This window comes from Melanotaenia boesemani, chromosome 21 (genome assembly GCF_017639745.1).
Source record: "Melanotaenia boesemani isolate fMelBoe1 chromosome 21, fMelBoe1.pri, whole genome shotgun sequence".
Lineage (NCBI taxonomy): Eukaryota > Metazoa > Chordata > Actinopteri > Atheriniformes > Melanotaeniidae > Melanotaenia > Melanotaenia boesemani.
In genome coordinates, this window is record NC_055702.1 from 15,904,385 (window position 1) to 15,928,047 (window position 23,663).

The 23,663-nt window shown below is 39.3% G+C and overlaps 1 pseudogene; it reads left to right on the plus strand.

Moving 5' to 3' along the window:
- The first annotated feature begins 278 nt into the window (after positions 1 to 278).
- Positions 279 to 23,663, plus strand: part of LOC121633004 — a 60,502-nt pseudogene continuing 37,117 nt past the window's right edge.

Below are 23,663 nucleotides of genomic sequence, written 5' to 3' on the forward strand. Positions count from 1 at the left end.
GCTTCTCAGCTTTAATTTTTTATACTAAACTTTTTGAATAAAGTTAGAGGATGGTGTAACACTTGAACACTTCTGTTAAAAAAAAACAAAACAAAACAAACAAAAAAAAAAAACATGCTTGCCTTGGAACTCTGCCCCTCCTTAGTTAGACCCAACACATACTTAAGCAATGTGAGTTCTGCAATCTGCTTTCAGCATTTTCTTCTTGAAACTTTCACTAGTTGAAAGCAGTTCCCTCTCACATTTTACAGGTAAATTTCTTTGATATCAGAGGATACATCACCGTTTTGGCTATTTTCCATGAGAGTTACACAATGGATAAGATCATCACAGCTACACTTTTATTTTCAGGTAAGTAAATATTTTGGCAACTGTTGGTTACATATTTGCAACTTGCCAGAAACAAAACCACATCCATTATGAATGATAATTAGAAACAGTAAGAATAGCAGCTTTTAATGTTCAATTTTATAAAGATTGTTGCTTGTTATTCTTTCCTCTGCTGATCCTACAGTGACCCTAGAGCTATAATCTGCCACTGGTGAACTAGTGCACTTCATTATAAAATAAGGAGACAACAATTAACTTTAAGACAGAAAAACTTAGAGTGGGCCACTAAGAAAACAAAAAGCAGAAGTTGAGGGTTTCGTTCTCCAGAAACCATTATGAAATATGACAATGATCACTACACTTCAAATGATAACTGCTTCAATATAGCAACAAAATCAATATTTTTTTATGTTTAGCTGATGTCAGCAGGCAACAGGTTAATGCTAAAGGTCTCTAATGATGACATAAAATTCTCATATAATAATGACTATAATTAGATTTTGTTTGTGAACATAAAATCCCCATGTGTTTGCAAATATCAGTATTGTTTCAGTTCCATTTTCTGTGCCTTTTAATTATTTAATTATTTTTATTTTTACTTTGAAGAACATCAGGAAATATAAATTGGATTCATCAGGAAGGTCAAAGAAATTACTTCAAAACTGAACCTACAGGATGTTTTTATTATAATCGCTTTGAACTGCTGTGCTCTGAATTTAGGAAGTTGTGGCTATATTGTTTCCTAGCAGAATTTTCATTAGTGGTAGAATTCTTTTTACATTTCTAAAATTACAAATATACAATTTTAACAATGAAATTCAAAACAGTTACATTGTGATTTTAAATTAGATAAATTGTGTGGATATTTTTCTTCATTTTTCAGTGTTAAAAGCTGCACTTTGTTTCAACATTGACCCTCTGGCTTGGAAGTCCCTGAAGAATCCTGCTGCAGGTTTTGGCTACCAGGTGGTGCAAAGACGATCAGAGTGAGTCAGAGGATACAATATAGTCTGTTACAGCTGCCATGTCTGTTTGCAATTTTTTCTCCTAACTTGCAACTCTCTAATATACACACTTCAGTGTAAGAAGATAATCTAGCTTTCTAACAGAAAAAATGTCTCAGTCCTCAAATGTTTGTCTTTTTTTTATTACCCTAGTTTTCTCATCAGTGCACCTTTGGAACAGTTTTCAGCAAATCTAAGGGGTCAGATATTTAGGTGCACCACTGAAAGATGCCAAAGTCTGCAGGTTCCAGGTAGGAAACCATTCATTTAGAAAAGTAGACAGAATAACCTTTTAATAACATTTTGAATGGCATTTTTCCACCAAGGGGGACATATTTATACAAATTTGACTCAGGTGGGGCTGAAGTATATACTTACTGTTGTTTACATTTTACTTTTCTTTCTTTCTTTCTTTCTTTCTTTCTTTCTTTCTTTCTTTCTTTCTTTCTTTCTTTCTTTCTTTCTTTCTTTCTTTCTTTCTTTCTTTCTTTCTTTCTTTCTTTCTTTCTTTCTTATCTATTAAATTATTTCAGCCATATTTTATTTTTGTTCTAGGCTGTTAAATTGATGTAAGCTCGTACATCTATTTATTGTAGCATTTACTTATTTCATAATCACTTTTAATAATATACATAACTAAACATGATACAATAATTTCAAGAACGAGGGGAACTATTGTTGTTAGAACATCAACACAAAAACTTCAACCTAGCAGACAAATGTAAATCACAATCAAAACTGAGCATTAGTGCTACACAGCTCCACATTTTCTCCCTCCATACCTGAGCAGTGGTTGGTACCTGCCTGCAGCATCAAAGGACTCCAAAACTGGCGTCTGTCTCACCCTTGCAGTCCCTAACCCTGTCCCCTCCTCTTCCTTATTATAATTTAATTATATACTGTGTTATGATTGACTCGCAGATATTTAAGGTGTAAGTGTTGCTACAACACCGCTTTGTCTTCCCACACACATTATACAGCACAGTTGTTGTTTAGTTTCACACCAGACTGAAAGAGTACTGAGTGAGTGATCGGCATGACGCTGCACCTTATTTCACACATGACTTTAGCCGGCAGAAAAAGTATTTCCTACCAATGGGGGATTAATTTAAAGAAGATCTTAATATTATAGTTTCTTTATCTGCACATCACTAACACCAACTCAAACTTAACTGATGAAATGTCACACTAGTTATTCTAATAACTCCTGACACATGTCATCATACTGCTCAGTAGCTCACCCCAGGCGAACAGGGAAGGGCGTGGACAGACAATACAAGTAAACTGGACCTTTTCTCTTTGTGTGTGTATGTGTGTTATTTCAGTTATTCAGAATGGGAAAAACATGAACATGAGCTTACTTGTGTATCTTTTCCCAGCAGTGACTCGATCAGTTTTGTCACAAAAGTCTTCATAGTCACAAAGTCGTCTTTATATACACTGCTTGAGCCATCTAACAGAAATGCAATGTCAGCTTGGGATCTGCAATCTGTTATAAAGAAGAGACAGATCCATGTCAGAACAGAAGTAAGCACAGTTTCCTATTAAGTAAGCTTGTCCTTGTATTCGGCTGTATTCTTACCCACAAACAAGGTGCGATAGCTAATACCACCAAGCTGAATTGCCTTTTTAAAATAATTTAAACTCTTTCAGTGGAGCTGCAAGGTAACGCTCCCGACTGGGGAAAAAAGGTGTGAAGGCTATGGTTGTTGAAGTACAACAACAGTTTGAGGAATGTAAATATTAAATGTCGGTGTACTATTAAAAGAAGTCTAGGGTGCATTGACACCAGGATAGTTAGCTGTCTGTCTCTGGGTGGGGTGACACCGAGGACCAAGTTTATGGAGTGTATTCCTATGTTAGTGTCACCCAGGTCGCCCAGTAGGCAAAGTGTGGGGTTTGCAGAAAAACTGGTTTTAAACCATTTTGAGAGATCTTCACTCACCTTAATCCAGAACCTTTGCACAGGTGTGCAGGACCACAGCGCATGGATGTAGCTATCAGAAGTGTTCTCAGAGCAGTGTGGGCAGATATCTGATGGTGAAAGGCCCATCCTGAACATCCTGTGTCCTGTATAATGAGTTCTATGGAGAATTTTGAATTGTATTAGTTGTATATTTGAATTCTGAGTCATTTTAAACGTGTTTAAACATATTTGTGACCATCTTTTCTGATCAAAGTTATTAGATAAATCATCTTCCCATTTTGAAGTTGGGAGAGATATCCTGTCTTCTAGCTTTGCAAGTAATCTATATATTTTTGATAATAATTTTGGAGTATTAAGATTCAAGAATTCTGCTATTCTGACAGGAAGCTGCAAGTCTAACTGTACAGGGGTATACTTCTTACATATAATTGATTTTAGTTGGTGGTACTCTAAGAATTTATTGCTGTTGATTCCATACTGTGAGACAATTGTGTTGAAAGATACAAAGTTTCCATTTTCTATTATCTGTCCTAACTGTTGTATTCCTTTAGTCTTCCATTGAGTGAAGTTTATCATCTTTTTGTTCTGCAGGATGTCAGGGTTGTTCCAGATGGGTGTAAGTCTACATGGAAAGAGGGAAGATCTGGTTATCTTACAGAATTCCCACCAAGCCATTAAGGAAAAACGGATGTTAAGGCTTTTAAAGCACTTATATGGTTTAATGGTTGAGCTGATGAACGGCAGGTCAGAGATGACTAAGTCCTCACACAAAGCCTGCTCCCCATCTAGCCACGGCTCATCCAGATAACTGGGTTTGAGCCACTTTGAGATGTACTGCAGCCTGTTAGCTATAAAGTAGTGATTAAAGTTTGGTAGATCCAGTCCTCCTCTATCTTTAGTCTGCTGTAAGGTTTTAAGACTGATACGTGACGGCTTGTTTTTCCAAAGAAACTTGGATATGAAAGAGTCCAGAGATTTAAACCAACTGGTGGAGGGTTTAGCGGGTATCATTGAAAATAAATAATTAACTTTAGGTAGAATCATCATCTTAATGGTGGCAACTCTCCCCATTAGTGAGATGGGTAAGCGCCTCCACCGTAAGAGATCATCTTCTATTGTTTTTAGTAGCTGAACATAGTTTAATTTTGTTAAATCTGATAATCTGGGGGAAATATTTATACCTAAATATCTAATGTTTCCTGTCTGTATTTTGATATTAGGGATGTTTTGTAGGTCACAGTTGATGGACATGGCTGTAGTCTTAGACCAGTTAATAGAATAATCAGATATTGATGAGAACTTATTAATAACTGTGATTGTCTCAGAGAGTGATGTTTGTGAGTTCTGAAGGAAGAGTAATACATCATCTGCATAAAGACTTATTTTATGTTCTATATTTTTGCCCTGGATTCCTTTAATTTCTATATTTTGTCTAATAGCAGCTGCTAACGGCTCTATGAAAATGGCAAAAAGTGAGGGGGAGAGTGGACAGCCCTGTCTGGTGCCTCTCTGTAAGCGGAAGCTTGGAGAAGTTTGATCGTTGGTTTTCACACATGCATTTGGGTTATTATATAATATTTTAATCCACTCTATGAAAGCAGATCCAAACCCAAATTTGTCTAGTGTTGCAAATAGAAACTTCCAGTTTACCCTGTCGAAGGCTTTTTCTGCATCTAGAGAAATGATTGTGGATTCTAGATTATGTAAAGTAGAGTAATCTATGAGGTTAATTAGTCTACGCGTGTTAGTAGATGAATGTCGACCTTTTATAAAACCTGTCTGGTCCGGATGTATTATAAGAGGGGTTATTTTTTCTATCCTTCTGGCAAGAGCTTTATTAATTATTTTCAGGTCTACATTTATTAAAGATATGGGACAGTAACTGGATGGAAGTGTGGGGTCTTTGCCTGGTTTTAGCAATAGTGTTATATTAGCTAAGTTCATATTTTGCGGTATTTTTTGTTTTTCCTGTATTTCTAACAACATATTATAAAATGTAGGAGCTAGCGTTGTCCAGAATTCCTTGTAAAATTCTGCTGAGTAACCATCTGGACCCGGGGCTTTATTGTTGGGCATATGTTGGAGAGCTTCGTGGAGTTCATCTACAGTAATAGGTGCATCTAAATTTATTTTATTTTCATTTTTTAGTTTTGGTAGATTAATGTTGTTTAAAAATTGTTCAATATGTTCATCTGTTGGATTAATCTGTGATTCATATAATGTTTTATAGAAGCTTCTAAACGTGTCATTTATCTTGTCTGGGTCATGGCTGATGTTTCCGTCTTGATCTTTAACAGAGGAGATTGTTGTTTTCTCCTTGTTTGTTTTTAGTTGATTTGCTAAAAACTTTCCAGATTTGTTACTATGTTCAAAGTTCTCCAAGCGAAGTCTTTGCACTAAAAACTGTGTTTTTTTATCTATAATTTCTTTAAGCTGCAATTTAGTTTTCCTTATATTATTCATTGTGTGCTCTTCGGGGGAAATGCGGTAAGCCTCCTCCAATGATTTAATCCTGAGTTCCAATTCTAAAACTCTTGCTGTTTCCTTCTTCTTCTTATGTGAGGAGAAGGAAATTATTTTCCCTCGCATTACTGCTTTTCCTGCTTCCCAAAGAAGACACGCTGAAGTTTCAGGCATGTCATTTTTTTCTATATAAATTGACCATTCTTTTTTAAAATAATCAATAAACTCAGGATCTTTCAATAAAGAGGTGTTAAATCTCCAGCTTTTACCAATCGGTTTATTATTTTTGTTTCTCAGACTGAATGAAACTGGTGCGTGATCGCTGATGCTGATTGGATGTATCTGAGTCTCTGAAATGTCGCCCATTAGTGAGTTACTATTTAAAATATAATCTATTCTAGAGAAGGAGTGGTGAACTGAAGAGAAGAAGGTGTATTCTCTTAGTTTAGGATGGTGAGAGCGCCAAGCATCGCAAAGACCAAAATCCTTCATGTACTGTTTGATAGTTTCTGACGACTGCCAGACTCGATGACTACCTGATGTGCTGCAGCGATCTTGTTCAGTCAAGACTACATTAAAATCACCAGCTAGCACTATTCTGTTATCTGAATAATTCTGGAGTGTAGCAAACAGGGAGTGGAAAAAGGAGGGATCATCTGCATTGGGGCCGTACACATTGGTAATACATAATTTGATATTACAAATAGATAATAAAGTTATCAGAAATCTGCCTTCCGGATCCACTACTGTGCTATCTATGTCAAAATTTAGTCTCTTATTAATAAGAGTAGCTACTCCTCTCTGCCTAGAATTATAACAAGCTGAGTAAACATGAGGAAACTGAGCTGTTTGAAGAAGGTCTATGGTTGAGTTTGTTAAATGAGTCTCTTGTAGTAAGACAATGTCAGCCTGCAGCTCCTGTAATTTATTAAAGATCTTCAACCTCTTCTCCCTGGAACCGGCTCCATGTACATTCCAACAGACGATTTTTAACATGGTTATTGTGAACGGTTTAATGCTTCATGCGTGTTACTGACGCGTGTGTCTTTGTGCGCCCCTTTTGCGTGTTCGCGCGTGTTTGCATGCAGCCTGATTGCGCGCGTTTGTCCGTATGTTAAATGTCCGTATATGTAGTCTACCTTAATGCGTGTTCTCTCATATATAAAACGCGAGTGTTTATATGTATCATGTATGGTGCGGCTGTGCGTCCTGACGGTGTTCGACCGGCTGCATGCGCTGCTGATATTACGAGCTGGATTACAATTAACAGTGAAGACGTGAAATAGAAAGATAGTGAAAAGTGAAAAGTGAGAAGAGTGGTGAAACAGAAAAAAATACATCGATCTAGGTGTAGAGGCTGTGGTGAGACGAGCAGTGTGTTCTACTGTCAGTGATCTATAATGGCGAGTTAAGAGTGATCATTTGGAGAGATTGACTTACAGCACCTGGGATCAGAAGAGCCACGGAGTGATGTCCGGGTCGCGGTACAGTTGTCCATTAATAAACAGTTTATCCACCGCGATGACAGCGCGAGCGCCATTAGCGATCGATTTCCTCCTGATGGGAAACAGGACTCTCCGTCGGTCCAGAATCTCTCTCGGATATTGGTCGTTTACTCCGAAGTTGGTCCCCTTCAGTTCGCGGCCCTGGTTCTTCACCTGCTCCTTCTGTTTGAAGCTGACGAACTTCGCTACTATGGGTCTTGGTCTGCTGGACCCGGGTTTCCTCCCGCCGAGCCGATGGACTCTGTGAAAGGAGATGTTTTTCACCGTTTCCTCCGGGAGCTTCAGGTGGGTTTTGATGAAGTTTTTCACCATGGTCTCGGGGTCCTCCTCCGTCTGCTCTGGAATCCCTGCAAATACCAGGTTCTCTCTCATGCTCCGCGCCTGCAGATCGATCACCGTTTCCTTAATCTTCTTATTTTCATCTGAGAGACGGGTCAAGCCCTCGGTGAGGGATTTTACCGTCTCTCTGAGACCGGCATTTTCTGCAGCCAGACTTTCCACCTGCTTCTGGCTGAATTCTAATGATTCACGTAGCGCCTGGAACTCCTTGTGGAGAATTTCTACCAGACTCAAACGCGCATCAAAACTACTGAGTTTCTTATCTATAGAGATCAGAACATCTGTTGAGTCGTTCCCCGGTGGTGAAATAGCTCCAGGTGAATCCTCATTTCGCTGTCTCTTGGACTTGGATGAGGTGGAGGGGGTGGACGTGTTGTTCGGTTTCCCCATGACGATTCTGTCGTAACAACGATCTATAAAATCTGTCAGGCTGGCCAAATCCTCCCCGCTGTGCTCCAGAGTGTACCTTTTAAAGACACTATAGTCCTACTTTAAAGAATATTTTGATTAAGTTGGCACAAAATACAATCGAATGAAAGTAGAAATGTTTGGGCGCGCCTAGTTTGAATCTGCCGTCTCCCCCGGAACTACGTCACCTACAGCATTAGCGTCACTTACCTGCCACCAGCGTCACCCACCTGTCACGAGCAGGTGCTCCAAGATATCAACACAGAGGAGTTGTGATGGTGGTTTCCAGAGACAAAGACAAACAAAAACTTGAGCCAAATCAACATGAGGTGAGAATTTACCACTAAGATGGTGCTGAAAGAATTAAAACACATTATGATATTTATTTTATAAAATGATTTCTTTCACAGATCCAGATTGGTGAATATTTTGGGGCAGAGGTTTGTACCATGGATTTGAATCTTGACAGCTACACTGATCTAATCATCATATCTGCTCCGATGTACAAGGACTCTGATCGAGAGGGACGAGTTTACGTTTGTACATTGACCCACTTGGTAATTAGCAGCTTCATCTAGAGACATTAAGTCAACTTACTTGTTATATTTTCTTCTTTTTAATAAGCCTGAAACTCTCCCTCTTCCTGACATGTTCACCAGAATGTCGAGTGCCATTTTGAGTCTCCATTAGTACTAAAAGGGGCTGCTGACAGAGGAAGGTTTGGGTCTTCTCTCGCTGTTCTGCCTGATCTAAACAAAGATGGATTTAGTGATTTAGCAGTTGGAGCACCTTTGGAGAACGATGGTCAAGGCAGCATCTGCATATTCCATGCTGAAGGAGGCCAAAGAATCAATCCTGCTTACTCACAGGTGAGCAAGTGTAAAAGTTAATAAAAAGCTGATAAAAATTTCTTCCATTTTCTACTTTTATTAATTAAATAATCTACTGTTGCACAGAGAATTGCTGCCTCTGAGGTTCAGTCAGGACTAAAGTTCTTTGGCATGTCGATCAGTCAGTGGAGTTTCGATCAGAGTGGTGATGGTCTGCCTGACTTAGCGGTGGGTTCAAAGGGCACAGTTGTCTTACTGAGGTGAGTCATAGGTAGTGTGATCTTGCATAATCTGTGCCAAATTTACTTTTTGTTTCTTAACCTCAAATTATGTTTATATCAGTGAAGTTTTGTGTGAAATTACTAGTTGTCATTTATATTTCTGATAAATGATCACAAAGCCTAAAGATGTTTACTTGTCTTGTAATACTCACTGCTGGGTTGACATTGTCTTACAACGATGTCCTTTCTAGATCAAGGCCTATAGTGATGGTGGAAGCAACTGTGTCCTTCAACCCAAATGAAATCCCAACTCAAAATGTGAACTGTTCAAATCCCCTGGAGAACAAAGCTGAAATCTACTTTATTATGAGCAGACACTCTGAAGTGAACACAGGTTAATCTATCTCCCACTTTTTTTTTTTCCTTGACATATTTATATGTTTGTTCATTTCTGCATGAAAGAATTCTGGTATGTTTCAGCTCAAGCACAGATTAATTACACTTTTACGCTGGATGCTACCAGGAAGACCCCAAACAACCGAGCTTACTTCCAAGAGAAACTACGAGAGGAAACTGGATCACTTGTTCTGGATTTAAGTGACCAAAAGTGCAACATTTTAAAATTCTTTATTCAGGTAGGGCCTATTAAGATGCAAACATCTAAATTCAAATAAAGCAGATTTAGTAAGTTGAAAAAGTATTCTTCTAGTATGAATCATACCTTTCAATAATTTTCCCTTCTCTCTTGTTGCAGGCTTGTCCAGAAGATATTTACAATCCACTTGAGAACGAGCTCAGATTCACTTTCGTCGGTTTACCTTCTGACACAAATCTTAAACCAAGTCTCGCCCAGCAGGCTCAAAATACGAGCTTTCATCCTGTGAGTAACTTTTAAACACACTTCATTAACTTAAGATTTCCATTAACAGCTTTTTCTTTTTGTTTTCTGAAATCAGCCTTCAGCATAATTGTTATTTTACATGAAACCAGTTGAAGAGCTTCACAGTGATCTGACATGTCGAGAGAGCCACTATAAATCCTAAACAGTGTTAATTTATTATTACCTTCTGATCTAATGTGTGTAACATCATATTTTTTACAGTTAAGGTTTGCGGTCAACTGTGGTGCTGATGAGAAATGTGTTGATAATCTGAAAGTGGACTTCAACTTCACCAGGTGAGGATGAGTTAAAAAAAGGCAAACTTTGCTAGTTTGCTTGGTGAAGTTTTATCTTTTTCTACATGTACATAGAGATGATTCAAACTGCTACAAAAAGTGGAGCTGCTGTTGTTCTACTCTTTGTCTGAGTTCAGGGGACAAACAAAACAAAGATTTGTGTATGCAAAAAATACATTTAACATCTACTTGAGTTTTTTAAATTGAAAGAATAAATTAAACTTAGCTTAATGCAACAGAAGTTGCCCTATGGCCACGTTTGCCCCAGAACTATCACATCTCCCTGTTTGATGCTTCCTTATCATAATGATCACAAAGGTTTTGTCTCTTGAACCGTTAACAGCAATGCAAACATTTCCTCTGTGTATACTGAAAGACCATCATCAAGCTTTTCTCCAATTTTGATGAACTGGAAGCTTAAATAGTGAGGAAAGTACTGCTTATTGATGTAGATTAAAATAAGAATGAAGAAAGTAATCCTAAATATTGAGTTTGGCCAAAGGTAATTCTTTCTATTTTTCTCTCTGAAAAAGAGTTATATGAATAAATTATAGGCTGGGTGTTAATTAGAGCACTGGCTTTTACTATCAGACATGAAACGATTAAAAGCCTGAAAAGCTCTCTGTTCAACTTAAAAGCAGGATTTAGTATTATTTATTTGTTCATATTATTATGATTTATTTGGATGATTATTATTACAAGAAGGTGAGTGGAAACAGTCAAAAGGCTATATTACAAACTTAATGTAGTGAAATAATATTAAAATGAAGTAGGTTCTGTGTAAAATCATATCACATCTTGTTGTAAGTGGGGTCAGATTCTTAATGGGGCATAGATATGTTTAGTCCCTACAAATTTCTACTACTGTACCGTGTTGTCTTGACTTGATGCCGTTTTTTCAACATTTGACAAACACAACAGGAGATTTTATCTTTTGGCTGTTAGTTTGTTAGTTTGGCAGCCATACATACATCACCCAGAGCCAGATGAATGTTTATGGTCACCACTGTCGTCCTTCAACATGGCCCATGTTGCTGGGGGATAAGTAAAAGAGACAAACTTGCTGCACAAATCTGTGAATGGATTCCTCCTTACAGGTACCCCAACACAGACATACAAGGATGTTTGCAAATCCAGGACATTCAGATTGGCTTTAGATGCATGATTTTTAACATGATGATGAAGGAAAACATTATACCTAGTAATTAGGAGCCTGTTCATAATAATAATGGATTAGATTTATATAGCACTTTTCAAGGCATCCAAAGCGCTTTACATTGTGTATCCATTATTCATCCACTCCTCACTCATACTTGGTGATGGTAAGCTACGTGTGTAGCTACAGCTGCCCTGGGGCAGGCTGATGGAAAGGTGGCTGCCAATCCGCGCCTACGGCCTCTCCGACCATCACCGAACATTCATCCACATTCATTTACTAGTGATGCCAACACTGGAGGCAAAGAGGGTTAAATGTCTTGCCCAAGGACACAACGACAGATGACTGTGGGAGTGGAAATTAAACCGCCAACCTTCCGGTCATTGGACAACCTGCTCTACCCCCTGAGCCACTGCAGCCCCTGTTAGCATTACTGTTGCTGCTTATGTGGAAACAATGCTGTTTGACATCAGTTATAATTTCCTCTGTTCATTCTTGTTCATCTTCATAATCTCTCAGGTCCTCAGTGATTGCGGTTGGCATTGATGAGCTTTTGGATATGACGGTCTCTGTGGAGAACAGGGAGGAAAACTCATACAACAGTCTTATTATTCTCACATACCCAGCTGGGCTCTCCTACAGGAAGTTTTCAGCTCTGCAGGTCAGACATCAGGATCAAGTCTGTTTCCTCTCTGATCAGCTGCTCTCCAAGTCACATCAGTGCTTTGTCTTTTAATACAGGGAAGAATTCAGTGCAGCTCTTTGGACAGTGAAGATGGAGTAACTCGAGGAAAGACAGACTGCACTATTGACAAACCAGTTTTCAAAAGCAACTCCAAGGTTGGTTTGTTGCACTGCTGCAGACTGTTGAGTCAGAAGAGGAGGCATCTGATCTCTGGTTTCTTTCATTTCCAGGCTGTCTTCATTGTCTCCTATGGGATTGGAGCCAATAGTCAACTTGACAGGAAGATCTTTGTCAAGGTAAACGCCACCAGGTACAGTTCTTCAGCTGACGGTGCAGCATATGAAAATGAATATTTTTTATAAACATTTCCATCTTAATCTTTCAGTGGGAGTCAGGAGCACTCACCTTCCAGTGAACTCTACAAGAGGAAAGAGATCGATGTGAAATACAGCATCTTTGTTTCAGTTGAAAGGTCTGTGTTTCATAGTTAAATCAAAATAAATTTAAAAGTGATGCTAATTTTTTTGCTCCAGTATCTAATGTTTACAATGTCTCTTTAGCTTCTTCAACTACTGCAATTTCACTTTTGGAACAAATAATTTGCAGAAACCAGTCCAACAATCAATCAAGGTGAAAGATTACTTCTTCCAGTAGTATCAGTACTATCTTCTAGTTTACTGCTATGTTTCAGACCTGATGCTTTCTTATATTCTGAAACTTTTCTTTCTCACCTTCTCAGGTTACAAATAGCATCAGAGCATTTAATTTCACTGTGGTGATCAGGGTTCCTGTAAAGCTCGGTAACAAAGATATTTGGGTGGATTTGAACAGTCTGCAGGTAAATATAGAGAAACCTTTAATTACTAACCTTAAAAAAGCCTTAAATGTATCTTAGACATGGCAGTATGTGGTGAAATGAGGAGCAGTTCCAGTAAAGTGACATAAATCAACTTTATTCTCAGATTGCAGACTGTCAACGAGACAAAGATGAAGAACCTGTTGTCACTGATATTGTTGCTCAGATAAAGGAAAAGAAATTAGTGGTAAGTATGCTTTTATAATGTGCCTGTTTAAATGTATATGCTAATAAATGGACATTACTGTCCACTTCACTGCAGCTTTCTATGCATGTGTCCACCACAGGACTGCACAGGACAGTTTAGGTGCAGCAGGTTCATGGGAAGAAAGGAGAGTAAGACGTATACAATCTCTGCCAACCTTAGTTCAGCATGGATAGAGCAGGTAAATATGAACTGGATGTGGTAAGTGCAACTGGTCCTGATTACAGAACCAGTAGGCAGCTCTTATGAAATTTAACAAGAATAAAAATCTGATTAAATTGTTCTTCCACTTGTTTTGTTTCAGATTGGACTTCCATCTGCCAAATTCCTCTTAACCAGCAAGGCCAGTCTGGAGTACGACAGAGACCAGTACATCTTCTACTCAACAGCAACTAATAACAACCCACCTGTTCACAAAGTGATTAAACATTACTCTTTCTTAAGATTTATATTATTTATTAAACATCTTGAATTAATAAAAACTCTATCTCCTCACCTCCCAGATTGAGACAGAGGTAGAAGTGTTTCCTGTACCAGATTTCACCAAAGAGATTGTAGGAGGTTCTCTGGGAGGGTTGGCTTTTCTAGCTTTACTCACTGCTGGTCTGTATAAGGTGAGATACTTGATATTTTTCTTTTCTTTTCTTTTTTTTTTTTTTTTTTGGTCAGTAAATTACATTGATTTCTAAATAAACAAATATGTAGATTTTGCCAGTGATGATTAATACATCTTTATATCTTTTAATTTTAAAATCCATTCTTTAGTCATTATTTACATTTATTTATGAACTGAGGTTAATATTTTTATTTAGCTCTTTTTTTCTTCTTTTTACTCATAGGCTGGGTTTTTTAAGAGCAAATACAATGAGATGATTAATAAAGATGGAAATGGAGCCACAGAGACAGCAGCTGATGGAGGTGCACCCACAGGAGAATAAAAATCTTATTATTCTTCATCTCAAAGAAACCACCTATTTCCCACATCCAGTATTTTCCATTTGTACCATTAACCTGTTGACTGCAGCTGACTACAAAACCAACCCATCTTACTATTTCAGGAAATCTCTATAAATGAAATATCTATGCCATCACTTTAAGAAACCAGCCTGTGTGTTTGTGAAATCTCTCACTGGGCCAGACTGGGACTAAAGTCGGGCATAAACTCCCTCAGGCCACCCCAACTCATATACTGTACACACATCCTCACACTCACACAAGTTCACACTTGCAAACACACATATAGCTTAAGTCATCACCAGAGTTCATTATTCTGTGTTGTCCAACCTTCACACCAAACTATAAGCCCTAAGCCATATCATTAACATAGGAGTCCTATGTTAATGATATGGTGTTATGTTGAGCTAAACATGTTTATATTTTTTTTTAAGCAATTTATTTAGATGCCTAATATGCTAACACCAATATTCATATTGATATGTAAAGCAAAGCTCAGCCGTTATGTGACCTGTCCTTAAAGCAAAATATTTTGAGCAACTTCAGGATGCTGCTGAACAATGAGGTCTTTGGAAATTTATATACTAAATGTCACTGTGTCATAGTGCAACTTTAAGAGGGGTTCCCAAAGTTTTTCAGGTTGGTAAGGTATGTTTGGTCCAGCAGGACCCACCAAACATTTCATGCAGTAAAATCATTCATCATTTTCATCCAAAAACACAAATGGAGTTATGAACCAAAACCTCAAACATTAAACATATTAACCAGCAAGCAAATGAAAAGCAGCAAACACATCATTTATAGCACAGCCACATAAACACACTAACAAACTGTTTAAGTGAAGAAGTTCCCTCATCAACATTTAATTACTGGGCTGAGTACAGCCATAAGCAACACTAACAATGCTATCTGCCATTGTGGAGAGTCGGTGAGGAAGTAGGACCTAAATGTTGTATGAGCCAGTAGGCAAAGGGATTCATTTTATAAAACTTAAGTGCTACAATGGCAGGATTAACAAGAATTCAAAACAAAGCTAAACAAAACTAATTACAGAAATTCAGAAAAACTGACAAAGAAAAGCTTGTAAGAAACAATAACAAACCCAGACAGGACTGACAAGGCATGGAACAAGTGAAACCAAGGTGTACACAGAGGGGGTGAATGATTAATAATAATCAAGAGTGGCAATTAGGAAATAATAAAACAAAAGTAACACAAGGTAAGCTTAACTGAAAACTCAAGCAACGGGCTGGGTAATTACCATAAGAGCAGTGGTGAAGGCCCTCACTTCCTAGCAACCATCCTGCAATAGATTTTTCTGTCTTCCGCAGCCACGCCCTCACTTGTCCATGGGTTTATTGTATCATCATCTTCCCCAAAGGTCGCGCGGTGCCCCACCAAACCCAGTGATAACACCTGAGGTGTTCATAACCTTGTTTCTGACATGTTGTGTTACATCTATATAAATGCTTTTTCCACAGCCACTAGATGGTGCTCTGACTTTGGATGGATACTTATGAGATAACATGTTCAGGATGGGACTTGAACTGAAAAATATCAGCTCCTTAAGTCAAAAGAGTCCAGAGTTACAGGAACTTCTTGTTTCATGGCTGAGAACTGATATCTGACAAAAGGCCATTAGAATCAGGAAACTCTGTGAAGTCAGTTATATTATTAATCATGTTTTGATCAAGGGTGAAAGTTTGTAAAGGTAAATTGGGGTTAAAAAAAAAAACTTCCTGTGTCCAGTGGGCAGAGCTATGGCAATTAAAGCATACTGAGATGTAAATATGTCCAGGAGGTCACTATTGTCAAACATTTTAAGTTTTTTTTTTTTCTGTCCTGTCCAGCATCATAGGTGGTCTGGCTGTGCTGAAAAAATGTGCTTTGCCAGGGGGAGGTTTATGGGTATAAGGCTCCTCTTGATAAACTTATTTATTTATTTATTTATGCACTCTTGTTTATTTACTTTGAATTGTGGAATCTTTGTAATTTTGCTGGACCTGACCAAAGGGGACAAAAATAGGAGGAAAACATTGAAAAGAAGCAAAAAGAAAAGCAGAAAGAAGAAAGACGAGACAACGACACAACAGATAGAAGGCAACAATCCTTCAATCCAAACTATCAGCAGACAACCAACTGCTACACCTGTACAAAAGCACAACACAGAATTTCCTACAACTTTTACATGAAAGTAAAGCTGACAATCACAATCATCCTAAAATAAATAATGAAAAACGACAAAACAAACATGTAACACGACCAGGACTACGTTTCAACATTTGTCTGGCTCGGAGGATAGATTGTAGATGAGTTGCAGGACAGCATCATTATGTGTGTGGTGTTCCGTGATTAGATTATCGGCACACACCACACACATTATGATCAAAACTGTTTAATGCCTGATTTTTTAGCTTCATGTGTGAGGTCTCAAACAGATAAAAAATCTCATAAGATTAAAAAAATCGTTATGTGTGTACCAGGCTTAAGACATTAGTCACTTGGGTTTGCAAGAGACTAGCTTGAGAAATCAACTAAGTAATGAACAGAGTGAAGCAGCATGTTTCATATCTGCAGACACTCAATTAAGGAAACATGTGCACATGTAAACCTTCTGTGTGATGCTGGTTTAGAATTAGAGGGTAATAGTAAAAAAAAAATAAATAAATAAAAACAAACAAAAATAATAATAAAAAAAAATGAATGTAGAATGATCAACACTAAAGGCTTATTAATAGTCTTTTCCATAAACTGGGGATGTCTTTGAATGATTTCATCAGCACAGAAAACAGACAACTTCACATATGAAGATCTGGGTTTGCGACCATATTGCTCACACATGGTCTTAAATTACAATAATTAAACAGTGCAAAGGTTTAATCAGTTCAAAAAAAATTTCTAGGATTGTAAGCTGTTTTATATATAAGAATTTCAGGACTGCACCAAGTGATAGATTCAAACTTGTAAAACAGCTAACTATATATGTTACATTGTAATAAATACACACGAATAAAACATTATGTGGACTAACCTTGTACAAGGTTCTCATAAAGGGTTTTTATGAGCCTTATGGCGTCCTTCTCTTTCCCAGTTTCCACCTCTAAGCCATTCAAAAAGTCACAGACCACAGTGTGCTTCTTTTTGTACCCAAACATAAAAATTGGGTTCAAACCAGCCATCTTGAACTTGTGAATCTGCAAACAAATTATATTCCTTATAAAAATGGATGAAGCGAAAGGACCTACTGGTGTTAGTTGTTAAAATGTTCTAAATTCCAAATGTGTAAGTAAGTAAGTAAATGTTTATTTATATAGCACCTTTCAAGATAAAATCACAAAATGCTTAACAATAAGATAAAACACTAAATAACAGTAATACAGAGAGAATAAAAACAAACTAAGTAAAAGCAAGTTTAAAAAGATGTGTTTTTAGCTGCTTTTTAAAAGAGATCATGGAGTCCACAGATCTCAGGCTTAGAGGAAGGGAGTTCCAGAGGACAGGGGCCACTGCTGCAAAGGCTCTGTCACCCTTAGTTTTCAGTCGTGTTGGTTAAACAACCAGCATATCTTGATGACTCGATCTCAGGGACCTGCTGGGCACGCAGAGCTGTAGGAGATCCCTGATGTATTCAGGTGCCTGGTCATGTAGGGCTTGATAGGTAAAAACCTGAATTTTAAAATGCACCCTGTAATAAATGGGCAGCCAGTGCAGCTGGATTAGTAGAGGAGTGATATGGGTGAATTTGGGGATTTAGTTATCAGCCTTGCAGCAGCATTCTGAACCAACTGGAGACGGTCACGTGATTTTTTGTTTAAACATGTGAAGAGGGAATTACAGTAATCCAGTCTGGATGAGATGAAGGCATGAATGATCATCTCCATATCAGATGATGAAACAACTGGACTCAGCATGTCTTTTGACCATGCAAACGTTTTCAAATTTAGGTCACATTTATAGATTTTCAATCTTTTAAAATAATGTTAAAATGAAATGCTATCTGGATAACATTAAGCCAAATGATCCAAAACTTCAGTCCTCCATGCTCCTCAAGTGCAAACACAAACTAGACAAGTGTCAGGGACCAAGCAGTAAAGCAGCAAGGACACAGAAAGTAATAAAAAAAAACTGGGTTTTTATTGACCCAAAAATCCAAAAGAATGAATAAACTAGCCAGCCATTAAAAGAGGTCAAGTAAATTTAACAATACTCAAAAGTGTAACTTAAACAAAATCATACTTAACTGAGGGAAAAACTGACCTCCCACAATTACACAATGAGGGTAACTTATAGTGGTTTGGCCAAACCAAATAACATACACACACACACACACACAGGGGAAAACAAAATGGAAGACAATAACTAGACAAAGACTCCAAACTAACTAAACATATTTATTTATCTGCAAATAAATGTATAATGAAAATATTTGACCAGCATTACCATTGTGGGGCTTAAGCCATCACACACACCCTCTCTTCAGGACTCTCGCCAGTAAAGCGAGAGAGATAATCAGCTGTGGTGTTGTCCTTTCCTGGGATGTGCTTGATGTTGAAGCAAAAGGGTTGCAGCGCCACGTACCAGCGGGTGATCCTGCTATTTGTGTCTTTCATTCTCTCCATCCACTGCAGTGCCCTGTGGTCTGTTTCCAGGCTGAATTCTCTTCCCAGGAGGTAGTACCAAAAAGAGTCCAGGGCCCATTTAATGGCTAGTGCCTCCTTTTCCACAGTTGAATAGCGAAACTCCCTAGGGAACAGCTTTCGGCTGATGTAGGCTACTGGATGAGTTCATTAAAGTTGGGACTATGCAACACAAGCTCCATACTCAGTGACTGACAAATGTCATAGAAAGATGCAACAGAATCCTCTGTCCACTGAATCTGGTGGGGACACTTTGAGCCTACCAGGTCTGTAAGTAAGGCCGCCTTGGTGGAGAACTGTGGTATAAAACGATGATAAAAGCCTGCCATTCCCAGAAAGGATCTCAGCTGTTTCTTTGTTTGAGGCAGAGCACAAGACTCAATGGCTTGGAGCTTACTGACCTGTGGCCTGATGACCCCATGCTCAATAACATGTCCCAAGTACTCCGTCTCAGCAGCAGCAAAGATGCATTTAGATGAGTTCACTGTCAGCCCAGCAGCCGAAAGACAATCCAAAACTGAATGCAGATGTCACAGGTGCTCCTCCCAGGTGTCACTGTAAATGACAATGTCATCCAGGCAAGCAGCTGCAAATCCAGAGACGTCGCACAGTACCTGGTCCATTAGTCTCTGGAAAGTTGCCGGTGCCCCATGCAGTCCAAACGGCATCGCTGTGAACTGGAACAGGCCCCATGGTGTTCTGAATGCTGTCAGCTTCCTGGACCTCTCCGTCAGTGGGACCTGCCAGTAACCCTTGCACAAATCAATTGTCGTCAAGTATTTTGCTCTTCCCAGCCGTTCAAGCAGTTCATCAATCCTTGGTGTTGGATAGGAATCAAATAGTGAGATGGAATTCAGGTACCTGAAATCAATACAGAACCTCAGGCTGCCATCCTTCTTTGGCACCAGGACCACCGGATTACACCATTCACTTTTTAAAGTCTTAACAATCCCCAGGGACAGCATCAGATCCAGCTCCTTTTTCAGAGATGCCAGCAACCGTTCAGGAACCCTGTAACTGAGACGCCTTACAGAGGCTCCTTCTTTAAGTACAATATCATGTTCCACAGCATCTGTTCTCCCAGGATTCTCCTGAAAAACTGGAGAGTTACAAACTTCTCTCACCGGCTGCCGCTTATCCTCTGGCAGGTGGGTGAGATCACAGTCCAGAGCACCAGTAGATGGCAATTACTGTTCACCCACTTCCTCTTCCTCTTGCACTCCCCGTATGAGTAACACCTCAGCTTTTCCAGGTCGCTGTACCCACTCCTTCAGGAGATTTATTTGTAGCACCTTGCTGGAGCATGGCTGCCCTGGGGTGGAAACCTGGTACGTAGTGGGTCCAAGCTTCTTCAAAATCTCAACGGGCCCTTGCCACTTAGCCAGCAGCTTATTGTCATCACTAGGGAGGAGTACTAGCACTTTTTGTCCACGACTGAAGGATCGCTGCCAGGCAGAACGGTCATACCAGGCCTTTTGCTGCCGCTGGACCTCTGCCATGTGTGACTGTGCAAGCTCAGTCATCTGCTGGAGCCGAGCCCTCATCTGGACAACATAAGAAACAATGTTAACAGATTTTTCTTCCATCTTTCCACCCTCCCAAGTGTCTCTCAGTAAGGACAGAGGGCCCCGAACCTCATGTCCATACAGGAGTTCAAATGGAGAAAAACCAGTTGCGGCTTGTGGCACTTCCCTGTGGGCAAAAAGAAGATATGGCAACCACTGATCCCAATCTGTACCATTGTCATTTACCACCTTTCGGAGCATCTGCTTCAAAGTTTGATTAAACCGTTCTGTGAGGCCATCAGTCTGGGGTGGTATGGTGTTGTTCTCAGACTCCTGATCCCCAGCAACTGATACACCTGTTTCAGCAGATGAGACATGAAGTTAGTGCCCTGATCAGTCAATATTTCGTTTGGGAAACCCACATGTGAAAAAAACTGCACCAAACAGGGAGCAACCGATTTGGCCTTTATGGACTTCAGTGGGAACACCTTTGGGTACTTGGTATCATAGTCAGTGATAACCAGCATATACCGATTTCCTGCTTTGCTTCTCTCAACAGGACCGACAATATCCATTCCAATGCATTCAAATGGTGTAGCAATGATGGGTAATGGTTGAATAGAGTGCCCCAAAGTGAGCACAATGTCCCTCACTCCTTGAGGAACCACTACCTGCAGTACTGACCCCTGTTGGCGGTAGAGTATGCCATTTTTCAGAGTGTATTCATGTCTGCCATCCTGCTCCACTCCTAGATCCTTCTCCACCTTCTGAAAAAGAGCAGCTAAAGATGGATCCGATTTTTGTGACTCAGCTATATCTGCTGGAATTCGAAGTCCCAAGGGCAAGTCTGACTCACTGTCCCTTAAGGGTTTCCTGGCTGTATGTTGGAACTTCTCCTGCCTTCTCTGTCTGCGGCTCTTATTTGGTTTCCCTGGTATTGTTTCCAACTCCTCATTGAAGAAAGGAAGTGCCCTGAGAATCTCAGAAGAGTCTTCAGATTTGCGTTCTTGTGCTCTGGTAACAGCAACATTGCATTTCTGTTTATGATCTGAGTCCAACAGGTCAAAAAGAATGGGAAGGTCCCGCCCCAACACAGCAGAATAAGGCAAGTTATCAACAACCCCAACATTCAAAAGGTAAGTGTGTCCATCCGCCTTTATATACATGTCTGCCGTTGCATACATCTTTTGGTCACCATGGACACAACAAATGGGAATGGTGTCATTAGTACGAACAATGTTGGGTTCTACAAAATCCCTGTGAACCAAAGTCCGAGAACTTCCAGAGCAGTGCCTTTAAAGCAGTTCCATTAGCTTCTATTTGTGCCATTTTAACAGTCTCATTCCTGAGCTCCTCTTCATTATGGTGGCGAGGCATAAAACACATTTGGACCATTTTAGCTGAGCTTTTTGGGCACATAGGTTTTGTATGACCCTCAAGACCACACAGAAACCAGATGAGCTTTTTAGAGGCTTTTAATGGCTTCCCACCTTTCTGATTCTCACCAACAGGAAACCTGTCAATAGGGGCTGCTGACCCCTGCTGGTCCCTCCTTGCCAGTTTGGAAATCTCCTTTGACATTTTCCATGCACTCTAACTCCACGGCTGACCTTTTTTCCGGGCTGCTACAAAGATGTCTGCCAACCTTGCAGCTTCCACTGCTCCCGAATCCAGACCTGGAGCTCTGGGGAAAGCATTCTCAAATATTGTTCCAATATGATTATTTCACTGATTTCCTGTGTGGTTTTACCTTTAGGTTGGATCCATTTATCATAAAGCTCCTTAAATCTGGCATACAACTCCTTGGGGCTTTCATCAGGGTTAACCTCTGTAGAACAGAACCGCTGCCTGTAGATCTCAGGGTTGATGTCAAAGAATGGCAGCTTTTACTTTATTATAGTCAAGAGAGTCATCTTCCAGTTAGCAATGGTATTAAACGAAACACCCAGTCTGACTTTTGCAATCGATATGCTAATGCCATATGTTCAAATGTGATAAGAAAATGTTCAATATCATCATTATCAGTTAGTTTCTCGAGTCTGGGCTCATGATGTGAAGACATCTGACCTGATGAAGGTAACATGGAATCAGCTTTGCCCAGGGGCTTAGCTGTAGATGGTAAACTCTCCGTTTCTGATAAATCTGGGTTACCTGGTTCAGGCCTGAAGTGGAGATGTTCGGGCCTGAACCTCCAACTGGAGAAGCTGGAACTGGTGTTTTAAATCTCTGCTCCTGGCGTTCAATTACCTCATTTTGCCTTGCTTCTCGGGCCTCCTGTTGAGCCATTTTAGCCTGAAAGATTGAAACCAAGTCTGCCATAGTTGGCTCCTTACCATCTTCACCTTCAGTGCTCTCAACCACTCCAGAAGCTCCATTCCTCCACGCTGCATGTTGTCTTCACTGACAGAGAAAAAAAACCTCTCCAAAAATAGGCCACAAAAAGTTGGGGAGGGGGGGGCTAAAAGATAAACAACAGAAAAAAAAACAAACTGTGTCTGTGATGACTTCAAAAACCACCAAAAAAAAGTCACAGAGAGGCTGAAGTTGGGCCTTTCCTCTTTGTCCGATGCGCACATAAAAAATCCGCTGAGATCCAAAATTATACATTTTATAACTTTATTGAAAAAGAATAAATTCAACTTAATACAGCGTATACTAACTTAATCCAAAGGCAAAGAAATAAATCACAGCGATTAACTAAGGTGGCGGTCAACAAAGAATACGGTGACCCACACACCCTCTCTCTACCAGACCAAACATACACACATCACAGGGGTCTTAATTAAACTAGAGAACCACTGTCCATAACCATGTGACCAACCTAAACCATAATCACTGTAATAAACTAATAAAAAAACAACCCAATAAACAGAAAATACAACATTTAACATTCTTAATATTTATGGCTCCCACACACCAGCCCCTAATTATTAAGTTATTACATAATAATTACTTTATTCATACAAGTAGGAGGCATAAAAATTAAAATCAATTAAAAGTCAATATCAATTTAATGTATTATGAGCAATATCTTATCTTCTTCCATCAAGTCCTAAGCCTATGAGTTAGAAATCAATATTCCAGAACAAATCAGATCCAGGTAAATCAAAAGTCAAATTTGAATCAAGGTTAGTGTCAAAGTCCCATGATGTACAAGAATTGCTCCTCATTCAGCTTCAGCTTCTTGCATCAGACAAACTTTGGTAATTGGTCGATCCAGAAGGCTGCTCTTTGTCTTAATGCGTACCTGACGCACAAATCCTCTTCTGTCTGGAAAGGTTTGAAGAACTCTTCCAAGAATCCAAGAGTTTCAGGGCGCCGTGTTATCCACTATAAGTACCAAATCACCAGGAGTGAGATTCCGCTTCACTCCCTGCTGTCTCTGACACTCCTGTAGTTGAGGTAAATATTCTTTCACCCACCTCTTCCAGAACAAATCTGACATGTACTGCACCTGTTTCC